At 33.0% G+C, this 14,655-nt stretch overlaps 1 protein-coding gene across 6 annotated transcripts in view; it reads left to right on the top strand.

Annotated features, from left to right (window-relative positions):
* Positions 1-9,011: 9,011 nt before the first annotated feature.
* The window catches only part of LOC129805581 (diacylglycerol lipase-alpha), a 44,615-nt gene continuing 38,971 nt past the window's right edge, over positions 9,012-14,655 (top strand). For 2 of the 6 annotated variants that reach the window (XM_055853602.1, XM_055853601.1), the window contains exon 1: positions 9,015-9,963. The gene's annotated coding sequence lies outside the window, so the exon portion shown is untranslated. Of the gene's footprint in view, positions 9,964-14,655 lie in introns of all 6 variants that reach the window. The other 4 variants (XM_055853599.1, XM_055853603.1, XM_055853598.1 and 1 more) reach the window with 4 other exon arrangements.

Genomic DNA, 14,655 nt, shown 5'->3' with positions numbered 1-14,655 from the left:
AGTTGAGTCCCCTGATCAAGAATCTGTTCTTGATTTTTCTCCTATAGGGGGAACTGGGGCAGTAGTAAACTGGGGTAGTTGTAAACACTGTGATTTTTTTCATTAATTTTAATACTCCAGAGGATAAAACCCATAAGCATTCATAGATACCATGGGGATGTATGTCTACAGATGAATTGGTCAATAAAATCCTAATACTTTAAAAATATAAATCATTTTTCCCGAAAATGTTGATATTTCGATTATTTTGGTCATTTGGATTTCCACCTGGAAATTAAAAACTGTGTAAAATAATCGAAATGTAGCAATACCAGTTCTTTCCTACATCTTTTAGGATTATATTTATGCATTTACTAGAGAAATTGAGATTCACATTATTTCAAAAGAATTAATAATTGGTCAGAAAACAGCATTTGGGGTAGATGTAAACAGGCAATTTCAATTTCACAAAATGAATAGGTAAAAGAGCGGGAAATTGACCTTCATGCGAAATATCTATAATTCATAGATTACGAAAAAAAGTGGTGGTGCTGTGTTCAATAAAAAGTCACATGATGTCAAAATATGGGGAAACTCTATTGAAAAATGTCTTTGATATGCATGCTTTTACTTTTTTTTGCTATTTTAATTATTCTTTGTAAAAAGTGTCGTGATTTTTTGAAAAATATGCAGTCTTTATATATCTCTTAAGTAATTAAAATAATCGAAAGTGGTGCAAAGTTAATTTCAAGGGTGCAAAAAAGGGTGTTTACATCCTCCTCAGAAAGTGTTTACTTCTACCCCAGGTATTTTGTGAAAAGAGAAAAATGCACAGTGAAACAAATTTTATTTTTATGGAAAACTCAATTGTTTTCCAGCATCCGCATTACCTTCGATGTATTGCCTATACCCAAGGGTAAAACATTAGCTAAGAATGATTTTCCAAAAAATTACGGTGTTCTTGGAAAATCACCTCAAATTCGCATCTATCGAAAATGGGTACATGTGTCCCAGTCTCTCCTACGTCACAATTTTCTTTAATTAATTTCTTTTGTTTTTGCTGTTTTGTCTCATATTATCAATTATTCCTCTGGTTCTAGTGTACAGAACTTAAAAAATGGGTATCCTTTGGAAAGGTAAGTAGTTGTGCTTCAACTTGAAAATTATGTGATATTTTTTCAAAAAATCCTTTGGGGCGGAAAAACAAAATCAAACTAAAATTTCTCAAAAATGACCTAAGACAGCAACTTTTGAAAAATCATATAAACTAAACTAAACTAAATATTAATGTACTTTCTTCAGCACACAATAGACTCTACTTAGGACTACATTTTTGCCATAGAAGATATTCAGCTCCGGTACCTCTAAATGCCTTATTTTTAGATTTGAAAAATAAAGAAATTCATAATATTCGAAGGCATGAACGTTCGAAGGGAAAGTACTTTCCCCTACACTGGTAAAAATAAAAGGATCAAATTGGATCATATTTCATCCTTTGAAAGGATCACTAATGTCTCTTGTAATTTTGTATGTAATGTATAATACATTTATCACGAGAGATTATGTTTTATGCCAAACTTATTACTCATATATTTATCATCTGAGAGAACATCAAACACCAAAGATGACTTTCATTGATTTTATTTGCTTATGGTTTATTGCGGAGTTAAATAATTGTCAAAACAGGGATAGGGGGAAGTGGGGCACCTTTGAAAGTGGAATTTTTCATCTATTTTTAAATAAAATTGAGCTTTATCCAAGGGGGAAATATTAATCGAAAAATAGTGTACACCACTTCCAACACTTCTTAAATGTGTACGAAAAAAGACAAAGACTTCCTCACTTCCGGAAGTGCCATAGGTGATTTCCAGCACTTCTGCACTTCCACGCACCTCCGGCTTTTGAATTTAAAAGAAACGACTAAAATTTAATGTGAATTTTCTTCAACAGATGGATTATTATTATTCACTTTATTCAATATCGCAATTCCATTTTAATTTAACTGAAAATAGAATCTCAATTTAAATAGTTTCTCTCGGATGGTTGATCCGAGTTGGATCGTGTGGAATCGCGAGGTGTTGTGCAGGAGACCTTGTCTATTAAAGGGACGTAAGTGGCCATTTATGATAAAAAGTGATGGACTTGCACGGAAAAGCATTTTGGGCGTTCATTTAATTTCAATTCAATTCAATTTATTTAGAGGAAAATAGAACAGTATGTCCTCTATACAAAATCTCTCTATATTTAGATCATGTTCTTCCTTTTAGAACGATTAAAAGGTGTCTTTGTAAATTTCGAAATAGGGATTTACCCTATTTCGATGGAATATGGCCATTTTTCTCCTCGTTTGTTACGACAAATAGTCTTGTTTTGGATCGATTGGAAACAACTTATGGAAAATTCATCCAATAAAACAGCATACAGTCGAAAAGGTCCTGAAAAAAAACAGTCAATCCTTTTGGAAAAACTGATCTTCATCTCACGATGGTGATGTTGCAAATTTAATGAGATTTCAGGGAAATTGTTTGATTTAGGCTACATAAACTTTGGAGGACAAGTGTTAGGTTAAGATCAATTGAGACTATACACTTGATTATATTAATTATATTTTTGAAAAAATTAACTGTTGAAATTTGCCTTGGGTGGCCTACGAACTTATGTAATCATCCAATAGTTATTTCTGATAGTTTCTAGTAGCTAAACCAGCTAAACCATCCGAAAGAATCGACCACTACTATTCCAACTGAAAACGTAAATTGAAATTTAAATATTTTTAAGGCATTCAATTAAGTTTCCTCCATTGAAACAGTGGGCGTTAGTTGAACGATATTTGAATTTTTTAACAATAACTTTGATGAGGAATTTAAGATAATCGCAATAAAAAACAACATTAATTTAACCCTCAGGAAATCTTTAATTGCGCTATATGCTCACAAGTACTTTTTCTACTGTAATTAAATGAAAAGCGCATAAATCATTCCATTTTTGGGACTTCCACTTCCGCAGTACTTCCACTTCAGTGTACACCACTTCCAAACTAATATCTCCCCCTTGGCTTTATCGTGATATAATTTAGCTGCACAAACAGATTGAGAAGCTTAATTACGTTCTGATATGGCTCAGTTTCACTTAAACATAGGTGAAAAATCCCAATTTCAAAGGTACCCCACTTTCAAAGGTGCCCCACTTTCCCCTACTTTCAAAGGATCCCCAAATGATTCATTTTCACCCGTGTATCTTTGAACTGGGGCACCTTTGATACAACTGATACAACTGAGCCTTATCATAATGAGATTTAGGTTCATAATTGGTTTATGGAGCTAACTTATACCATGCTAAGGTCCAGTTCCTTTTGAAAATAGGAGAATGAAATTCTATTTTAGAGGTACCCCAATTCAATGATACCTCTCTTCCCCTAGTTTAATATTTCTTATATTGTATGAATATTTTGCATGACATTCTCTGAATAATTCATTAGATGAATTGCTTTAAAAGCATTAAACTATTAAATTTGATAAAATTGAACATGGTTTGTGGAATGAGTGGTATTCCGGATAATTTATGACTTTCCAAATTTTATTAAATCCTGGAGAACATTTTGAAAATTTATGGTATCCCTCATTTAATCACACCACCACTTTCCATTAACCACAAATTTGTAACACAATAATTTGATAGTGTCTGAAAATATTGTTCTCAATTAAGATTTAAAGCACCAGAGAATCACAATAATAAATGTATGGTCATATTTTTGTGCCATGGAATTCAATTTAAAATTTATTGAAGTGCTCTTTTAACGCCATTTGTCATTGGAAGATAATTGGAGAACCATCGAAAGTCAGCAATATGAAAAGTTCAATCACTCGTCACTTGAGTTTATTCAATTTTCCAGAATATTTCCCAAAATGTTTCAGCATATTTGCCTAAAGATTATCATATTGTTCATTTGGTTTATGCAAATTATTTCCTTTTTCCGCTGGTGGCAGAGAATTTTCCCAAGTATATTGTATTATTTATAGAATGGATATTTGAGTGATTTGAGTGTATAAATACAAATGTTTTTGCCGTATTTATAGGCCATTCGCAGTAATTTCAAGCTTTTGCTATTCAGCAAGAATGTCTCATATAAGGGCCGGGGAATTTATCGTGTGTTGAAGTCATTCAGCGAAGTAACATTCACATTTTCCATTATATCCTCCGGGGCAATAAATGTTTGAATAGCAACGGATTAAAATTCTACATGGATTTCCTTTAATAATTCCTGAGAATACTATTATTTACACAGCATTGTTGTATTTCTTAAGTGCCATTTAAATTGGTTAATTGGCAAATGGTTAGAGTCCAAAACGATCCATGTCAGCGAATACCTTTAATTTCTACTAATTTATTTAAGCGTGATTACTGGTGCTGCGTGAGCAAAAGTGGATAATTTAATATGGAAATCAGTGAATAAAATGTATTGTGTATATTTTTAGGGTGTCAGGCTCACCCTTTTCCTGTCATGAATTCATTAAAATAGCCCGCGTCCACATTTGTGGAGCATACAGCGGAAAACCCCATTTATTCTGGGACCGAGGCATGAAAAATTTTATGGAACATTTTGGAAACCCTCAGTAAAAGTTTTCTGTTAGTGATAAATTTTCACTCTCTCAAATCACTCTGGCTCAAATTCCCACATTTTCGAACTTCCCTCAACCATTTGATCGTGGTAAGAGCATGTCGAGTTGAGACAGTCAATCAAACTTTCTCAGCATGAATCTGAGTAGTGAGACTGTCTTTTGGCATTTGTTCCAAAAAGCCACAAATCTACAGTCACTTTCAATATATCACCTGAATTTGCATTTAGCTCAATTTCCTCGTATGTTGCTCTACTCCATTCACCATTGTGCCATGCTGTGACTGAAAGGAGCGATAAATCTCAGGCAGGTATTTACTATTTTCCGTGGGAGCCTTTTCCCTGATTTCTTAGGAAGGATTTTATGTTTCCATGCGAATTATGTAATTTCCTGTAAATGTATTTGATTTTGGTTTAGGAAATTAGAATTATAAGACAATTAAGGTACAATGGGGTAATTTTGAATGGTTTTAAATAGGAATTTTTGGATTTTCTTACTGGTTTCTGATAGGCAAAGAGAAAAAGAAGACCACGCAGAAATATAAGCCATGAATGCAATAGTATTTCTTCATGATCTCCTTCTTCTTCTGTAAAACAGCGAGGAAATCATAAAATTTTATTTTAGAAACCATTCCAAATTACCCTATCGTACCATAAAAATTAAAAAAAAAATCATATTACAAACCTAGTAAGACCTTGAATAATTTCTCACAATTTCTAGTAATGATATATTGCATTGCCAATTTGCAAGATACAACATAGTTAAGAAAATGTAAAATTATAAAATTCCTTTTGGATTGTTGAATTTTTGTAAAGTTCTAAAACTGTAACGGCTCTGCTTAGCTGAAGAGCCGAAAACAAAAGGAAGATGATAGGGGAAAGTGCCCATTAGAGCTACTCAAAGAGAAAAAGTCTTTTGGAGTCAAAATTAACTACATGATGAGACAAGTAAGTTTTTCTTCGGTGGCCATATGATCGAACGTTGTTTAGAAGTTGCTCAACGACCAAGGGGTAACTCATTCCCATTTTTTTCTGAAAAGGGTTTCTGGTTTCTCGGGTTTCGCGGTGCAATTTTTGGGTTCTCTCGTTTCGCGATGCATAAATTGGGTTTCTCGGGTTTCACGAAGCGTTTCACGGACAATTGACGAGGCTTTCTCAATATGAGTTACCCCTTGTCAACGACCCTCTTTGTAGAGTAAAATCAAAAAATTGCATTATACAGGCTTCAGACCTAAGGCTTAGTCATATGGCTTAACTTCTCTAATTTCATACCAATCACTATTTTTTGGAAAAAATTAACTTAAAAATGGATTATTAAAGATAAATTACCTAATAGGTTCTCAACGTTCTCAAAAAGCTATAAAATTGGCCGCTATTTAGGATTTTGAGATTTTCGGAAACTGGATTAAATGTCTAAGTCTGAAGACCGCCTTATGTGGGCTTCAGACTGGAGGGTTATCCCAGTTCCCGAAGGTCTCAAGAATCTTAATAACAAGAAATTTTATTAATTTTTCTAAGTAACCCTTAATATTCAGTCCTAAACAACAATTCCCTAAAAAATAATGCTTGATGAGAAATGAGAGGAGTTAAGCCAGATAGCTAAGCCTTAGGTCTGAAGCCTGTATTACGTAGAGGGTCCTTAAACCACCTGTATACAACGTCAGATCTCGTTGGAGAAAACTTTCTTATCTCATCATATAGAACACAATGAGATTAGTGCTTAAAGATTTTTTTTTCTCTTTTAGAGTCATCTTATAGTGACCATGCTTCGTACGATCCCAAGCTTCGCAATGACTAAATTTTTCCTATATTTCTCAATAAATGTGACTCCCCGTACCCCTATTTTAAAACCAGTGATAAGCCCAGATAAGCTTACGGTAGCTGAGATTCTTTACATGCCACCTCGAAATGCGTGCAACTCAGGCGGGATGCTTGTAACTCGGAATGAGTGAAAATTCGATTGTGAGTTGAATTTCGATGGTAAAGAATCGCGTCGAGCTAATATTAAGGGAGACTGTGGCAAAAAGTCACAAATCGAAAATTTCAAAATTCAATATCTTCCAAGATAAATAAGATAGCGGCTTAATTTGTTTTTCCATAGATAGCCTCCATAGACCTTCTTCGATGTTGTATGTTTCTTGGAATTCGAACAAGGGATTTAGAAAATAAAAAAAATATCGAAATTTTTAGCCCTATTTTTGAAATATTTTCCTTGAAGAATATATCAATTAATCAATTATTACCTACTTATTATTCAAAATTTATGAAATGGTAGTTATTTCCTAAATGATTTAAATTCTTTGAATACGAATCCGCTATCTATTTTAGAATTTTACAAAGGTTCTTTTCTCAAGAAATCTTTTTATTAAAAACGACCACTTGGGGTAAAAAGTAACAAAAGATATAGAGCAAAAAGTAAGAAAAACCGAATCAATTTCTGATGTCTCACGGTGAAAAGAAACGTATTGACGTATTGACGTGACACCATGTGTCACCGCTTGTTATTTGCATTGGTCAAACGATTTGCAGTCTCTTGTGTGTTTTTTTTTGTAAAATAGCTTGAAAAGCGTTTTTCTCGTTCAGATAGAGAAAACGGTGTTTCACAAAGGTGTAGAGGAATAAATTTCCTATGAAAATATGTCATCTAGGTATTTTTTTAAATTTACGGAATCCCGTAACAAAACGAATCAAAATGTGATAATATCCCATGCCTGATACTATTTGCCCCATAATTTTCGAGAATGGTCAAAAAATTACCTTTCAGAAAATGGCTCGATTAATGTATTTCCTTACAAAATAGAGGAAAATGACTTTCACAAAGTTGTAAAGCGGTAAATTTCCTGTAAAACTGCACTAATTAGAAATTTCTGGGGCGCTCGAGTAGCTTGTAAAAAAATAAAATATCCGTTTTGTGACTTTTTGCCCCGGTCTCCGCTATCCATTTCGACCGACAAGAACAGTTTACTCGTTGTGATTCTTTACCCCCAAAATTCAACTCACAATCGAATTATTACGCAATAATTGTAAATAATCTCGCCTACCATAAGCTTATCTGCACTTATCATTGGTCATTTTATATTTTAAATAGGTCGAGTACAAAAGACCGATAAAAAAAAGTACATTGAAATCGGTTAATAAGGTTAATGTACATTAGAGATTCGTGATTCTTGTTCTGTTGCAATTCACGATGGCCTTTATGATCAGGTCTTCTGATCAGGTGAAAAACTCTCTCATGGTTTGATTAGGTCATCTCTATTTGCCGAAAGGTCAATTATTCTCTGTATGCCTTTTGACGCTTCCGGAACATCACGCCCTATGGCGCTCGTTTGATCCTCGCGCGAGCGAGTCTTCTTCCATTTTTTTTTAATAATGGAGCAGAGCTATTCGTTAATTCGACAATTCGTTGAATAAGGCTTTCCTTTAATGATTGTATCAGGTATATTTGCGGCATAATATAATATAATATTTTTGCTATCCCTTATATGACATCAGTAGGGGGGACCAGGGAAGAATCAGGAATAGAATTAGACCGTGGGGTGAAATGATTTTTTTAGAAGGAATATTGAGCAAACTAATCTTTATTCAGAGTAATTAACTACCTCTCTATTCATGGGTATTGGGGAAAGTGCCCATGCTTGATACCATTGGAAGCTTCGTAATGACTAAAATTTCTATGTTTCATAATATATTTATGACTAATCGCAACGCAATTTTAAAAACTATGTGAAAGTGACCAGTTTTTAAAATATGTTGTTAAGTCACATTTATTGAGAAATATAGGAAAAATTTAGTCATTACGAAGCTTCCAATGGTATCAAGCATGGGCAGTTTCCCCTATTTATCAGTCTAAATCAAACATGTTTGTCATAAATTATAGGCAAAGGAAAAAAAATAATTTTTTGGCAAACTGCCCTGACTTTCCCTAATCCTATAGTAAATTAATTTGTCCAATTTTATTTATTATTTAATTCCTAGAATCCTCATATGCGTTGCATTTGGACGTTGGAAGTAAAACAGCTGTTTTAATTTGTCAAAATATTTCCTTGATAAGAAAATTAATTGGGTCTGCTTGTTGATAACATATATACCTATATGATTTTACATGTTCAAAAAATATTCAATGTATCACGATTTTTCGCACCTATCTGTTTATTGTTCGCATCAAAATATCGATCCCACTAGAACATCCAATGATTGGCATCGTTGGCATGTAGTCTTCCTGGGAGTATAATTTAATTCGCTGGTACTTTCAATGAAATATGTCACTCTCTTTAGCTTCCCGCATAATTTACTCTGTCCGTGATTTAACACATATCAGCCACTCTCAGTATCAGCTAAAAAGCGCTTATCTGTGAACGTAAAAAATGCATGGATGTGTGCGGATTTGGAGAGTTTCGGAAGCCGTGCCGATGCAGTGGGCAGCAGTTGCTCATGGGCTCTGCCTTTCGACGGTACTTGGAACGGTTTTCTGGGTGAGAGGGGCATGCGCCAGCCGGGGAGTGTGCGCTGCCACTGAACGTGGCATTGTCGCTGCTTTAGTGTCGACAGTTGCGTGGAGACAACCGTTGAAGTTGGTCTGGCCTTTTTGGGGCTTGCGAGGATTTTCCCAAAATAATAATCCTTGTCGCATCTCTCTCTCTATTTCTTTGTGTATCAGAATTCAGGGGTTCTTGTTCTGTGTCCCAGTGAAACTGTGTTGGACTCTATGGAGGGCATCTCTGTGGCGGTTTATTTTTCTTTTTATTTTTTGGGTGATAAGAGAACGGATGAAGAACGCCGCATGAAAGTGTAATGAGTGCGGGAGTGTATCGATTTGTAAAAGCATAGGAAAATAAACCAAGCAAGTCCCAGAGAATAGGAGTCCTTTTTTGCCGGAGCTAACACAGGAAAATTATGTGCTGTGAATACAATTGGGGTGCACAAACGACCTTCCATGGTAGCTTGACTTGCTGAGGGGTGAAATATTTTTGAGCCCTTCCCCCCTCAAATGGTGTATCTTTTTGTGCAAAAATCGTGAGTGGATTTTGTAGAGAAGAGTGAAGACCTTAACATTTGAAGAATTCTGTCCCTACTCTTCAAGGATATAGCGCTATCTTCTCAAATCACATTCCACTGCTGAATATCTTAAAGTTGCCACCATACCCTTCGGAATCCCTATAGCAAAGTGAGGGGTGGTAGTTTGTGCAGAAGTGAAAGAAATCAACCCTCATAAGTGCATGGAGAAATTGCATCAGAAAACTTGGTTGAAAGTGGCAAAATCACGTCTCTGAGATCTCTTATTGATTCACCCACGGAGCATCCCCCACATCAGTGCTGAATCTCAAACATTGACAGAGTCAAAAGTGTGGAAAGGCAGTAAAAAGACAAAGGTAATATCTTATATTGAAAGCAATTTCAATGAAAATGTGAAACATATGGAATAATTTCTATGGTAATGAGCCCTCAACGCGTGTTGATCGTGTTTACTTGAACCACCCCTCATTCCACCCCAAAAAACCCCACGGAAATAGCGAAATTGTGCCATTTTCGTGGTTTACAAAAAAAAGACAGAGCGGAAAACAATAGAGAAGACTGTGGCCTAAAAGTAAAGAGAAACTCCCTCATAAGAATAACATTTGAATCGTGAACTGTTTAATAAGCAGTTGCGGAAGTCAAAAATCAATAATCACTTGACTGCTTTTTTTGCACCCTCACCCACCAATTTGCCTCCGAAAAGGCGCTTGTGGGTGGATAAACAGACATTTGGTGATAGCAAGAAAGGCCAATTGGATTCCTAAAATCACTTTCTTAAGTCCCAAACCCATCTAAATATTTAATTTAGTCTTAAATCTCCATTAGCATTGGACGCAATCAATTTTTATTACTCATGCCTCCAATCACCTAAATTTAGGGGGATGGTGAGATAAATTTCATGAATTTTTAAGCAGTGTAAGCCTTATTTATGGTTGTGGTGGAATCTGTTTAACAATTTTGGGATTGATAAATTGAAAATGACATCAGCACTAAATTCAAAAAAATGGTTGCAATGAGGGGAAATTGATGGTTTTATTGGAAATTGCAAATTTAATTTTGATCCTACAAAAATGATACATAGGGTGGAGTCTACACTTATGGCTTCTACACATTGGGAGCAATTTTTGTCAAAAATTGCGTTTTTGACAGAAATTTGACGTTTCCCCTACAACGCTGCAGGGAATTTCCTTCAAAAAAGCAATTTTTGACAAAAATTGCTCCCAATGTGTAGAGGCCATAAGTGTGTATAACATCCATAATTGTACTCTACCCTATAGCAACACAACTACCAGTATTTCCATTTTTATTTAATTAATATAATTTTATTTTATTTTATTTGACTGACTGTTTTCTTTAGAGACGCAGACTTATGAGGATAAATGAAGTTAAAAATATTAGGAATTAGCATCCACCGCCATCTTAACGTTGCTGACATATCCTCAGTGTCAAACGGTGGAAAAAATATTTTCCAGATTGTATGATGCTGAAAAAGAAGAAATATTTATTTTATATTTATTCATTTTAAAATAGCTGAGATTTTTTTCACCAGCATTGTAGTGCTTGCAATTCTAAATACACAGCGAGCACAGTTAGCTAAAAAAGGCAGCGTTTTCAGCAAAAATATGCTAAAAATGCAGCTGTTTTTAGCTAACTGTGCTCGTTGGGTACGTGCAAAATAAGTACTAAACAGAATTATTTTGCTTAAATAATTTTTTTTCAACATATAAAAAAAATATTTAATTAGAGGTTTTAAGCATTTCAAAGTACTACATTAAAATTAATCTATATTTTTTGATATATTCGTTTAAAATTTTTAAAATTCTTTTTAAAATTTACCCTTTAAGGCCCATTGGATCACCAGTGACCCAAAAAAATGAAATTTTTCCTAAGGTCATCTAAAGTTGTGTTTTACTCTAAAATGTCAGAAAATTGATTTTTCTTACCTCCGATTTTTGATCCTCTCGTCCTTAAAGGGTTAACCCTTTAAGGACGATTGGAACACCGGTGTCCCATAAAGAAAATAATTTTTCCTGACTACCTAAAGCTATTTTTTCCTTATGTTTGTACATAATTGCAAAGTAGAAGGTTGAAGGAATCTAGGATATTTTTTGCAAGTCTCCAGCTATTTGCTATATAAGTAAATTTTTAAGGTAAAATATGAGGAATTTTTGAATTCTCATAATTAAAATTATTTTATTTATATTTTATACTTCCAATTTTTTGAAGCAAAACCGTTTTGAAAATAGAAACTACAATAGTCAAACATGATCATTTTTATTAGAGTGAAAACTATCATTTATTAGTATCAAAAGAAAAATAACGTAAATTTTTGGGGTATTTTTGTCCCTATCGTTCATAGAGACAAAAATACACCGAATCAGACTCTATTGGATTTTCTAAGGCAAATTAAATATTTAAAAAAAATTTAAGAAACAAAGTATATTAATAATTTGTACTGACAAACACTCTTAATGCTATAAATAAAAAACGCACAGAATTCACTAAAAATACAAAACATAAGGCAATATTAATAAAGCTTAAAAAATAGTTATAAAATGTATAACAGAGGTTTTACTTGAAAAGATTTCGAAGTGAACATGAAAAATTCAATAATTTTTTTTAAATATTTTATTAAAAATATTTTTATTAATGCTCTTTCAATGCATATGAGATGCACATGCAATTTTTGTATCAAACTTATATATTTTTTTTGTATTTATTTACCAATGTGTCTTTGCAATAACATATGTTTGCAAATAAATACAAAAGAATATGTTTGACACAAAATTTACATGAATGCTTCTCATTTGCATTGGAAGAGCCACAATAAAAATTTTTATAATAAAATATTTTTAAAAAACATTGCATTTTTCATGTCCACTCCAAAATATTTAATTCAATATTATATATAAAATATAAAATATTTTCAGGCAAAACCTGGTATTAATTTTTTTATTCATTTATTAATCTTTCAATTTAATTTAATTTAATATAAATCTGTTATATGTAAATGTGCTATAAAAAAAAAACAAAATATTATTCATCGCGACAGCTAATTTTTCTGCTGACCTGTATTTTTTATTACATTTGCCTTCAATGTGAATTATCCCATTTTGTTGTCTTTACACTTTATCGTATAAGGTAAATCTGTTATAACTTTTTAGATTTATTTAATCAGTCGTAGTCTCTATTCTTTTAACAAATATTTCCCATAACTCTTCAATTTTATCATGATGAAAAACATTCTGATTTTACCGGCAATGTCACTGTGTGATAAACCCCTGTTCGACCCTAATTGAAAATGATGGACCTCGCTGAAGGTCGGAGGCTAAATGAGATTTTCTCATTTTCTCATGTTGAAGCTTCATCCTTGAACTTCAGTTGGAAGGGGTTTAACATGAACTCCATACAGATTGACTAAATAACCAGTACGGAAGAAACTTTATCGTTTCATTTAATTAACTTTGTTAAGTTGTTCATATCGAATTAGGATATGTTTTTCTGTATGTAAACATATGGTTGAGCCTCTTGGCGAAGATGTTTCTGAAATGTTTTCATAATTGATTGCCGTGTGAGCCCAAGCAGAAGGATGGCAACATTCCATATGTATATCTCATGGAAAACATTTTGCAAATTTACACAGTGTAATGTCTAATTAATTTAAAAAAAAAATACACTTGCAATATACATGTTGATTTCAAGTAATATTGCAACTTTAATGAGACTATTGAATAATTGCATTTTTTCAGTGATTTATGACAATAAAAAAAAAACTAAATTTAATGATATTCAATTGTCAATTTTATAGATATTTTTCTTCTCATAGTTCTCTACTTTAATTGATAATTTGAATTTTTATTTAAATTATAAGCGCACAAACTAATCGCGCTTCAGCGATTTGAGTGGCACAAATCTAAGTTCACGTACAAAATATTTATTTTCCCCTTTTATTTCTAAACTGTCACTATTATGCTCAACGGACAATAACTTTTGTTTTGTAAACATATTTTTGAGATTTCAGTGAGAGTGAATGAAAGCTTGACCTAGTCATCTCGCTCACTCTCACAGGAAATTTTGAAAACATATTTACAAACAAAAGTAATTGTGAGCTAGGCATAATGCATAGTGCACAATAACTGTTTTCACGTTCACATGAAGAGAATTATATTTAATGCAACTTTATAAAACATAACTAAACAGAATTTATTATAGAGTAGTCAGAAAAAAACTTGAGGAAAACCAAGTGTTTCATAGCACTATGTACCGTATTGCATTTAAATTCTTTGAGGATTTTTACTCAGATTTCTCACAAATGCGACACATTGCATAGTTTTATTAAAGAAAACATTTTAATAAAAATATTTTTAACAGAAATTAATTTTTGCACCTAATTTCCATCCTTTTATCATTATAATGAGTTAGGGTAAGTGTGCCAAATTCCGGCCAGCTTTCAATTTCGGCCACCTTTTTTGTTCCTAGAATTTCTATGAACTTTCAGATTTTACATACTCTAGAGATTATACAATGCAAAAGAATAACAAAAAATGTAGCTCCGACAAACGAGATGACGTGAAAAAGATATTGAAAGAATTCCCGAAGGGCAAGGAACTATGAGAATGAGGTGGCCGAAATAGGGCACCAAAGCTATATCTATATTTTTATTCATTTTAAAATGTATTAAGAATGATTTTAGAGTAAATAAAGACGGCAAACTCTTTACAAGGTTCCAAGTAATGCCCAACGCACAATAACTTTTGTTTTGTAAACATGTTTTTGACTTTTCAATGAGAGTGAGTGAGATTCCAGATCTAGTCATCTAGCTCACTCTCATAGAAAATTTTGAAAACATATTTACAAACAAAAGTTATTGTGCGCTGAGCATAACACACTTTAAGAAGAAAAAATTAAAAAAAAAACAATTTGTATTTAAAATATTCCATTTCAAACTTGAGACTTTGACGCTTGCACGCAACTATGCCGAAATTTGGCACACTTACCCTATGTTCAGCGTATACTATGTTACTTTTTTTTAAGAAAATCTTAAAATG

This window comes from Phlebotomus papatasi, chromosome 3, assembly GCF_024763615.1.
Source record: "Phlebotomus papatasi isolate M1 chromosome 3, Ppap_2.1, whole genome shotgun sequence".
Taxonomy (NCBI): Eukaryota; Metazoa; Arthropoda; class Insecta; order Diptera; family Psychodidae; genus Phlebotomus; species Phlebotomus papatasi.
The sequence above is the reverse complement of the archived record's forward strand: the minus strand, read 5'-3'. Positions and strand labels throughout refer to the sequence as shown.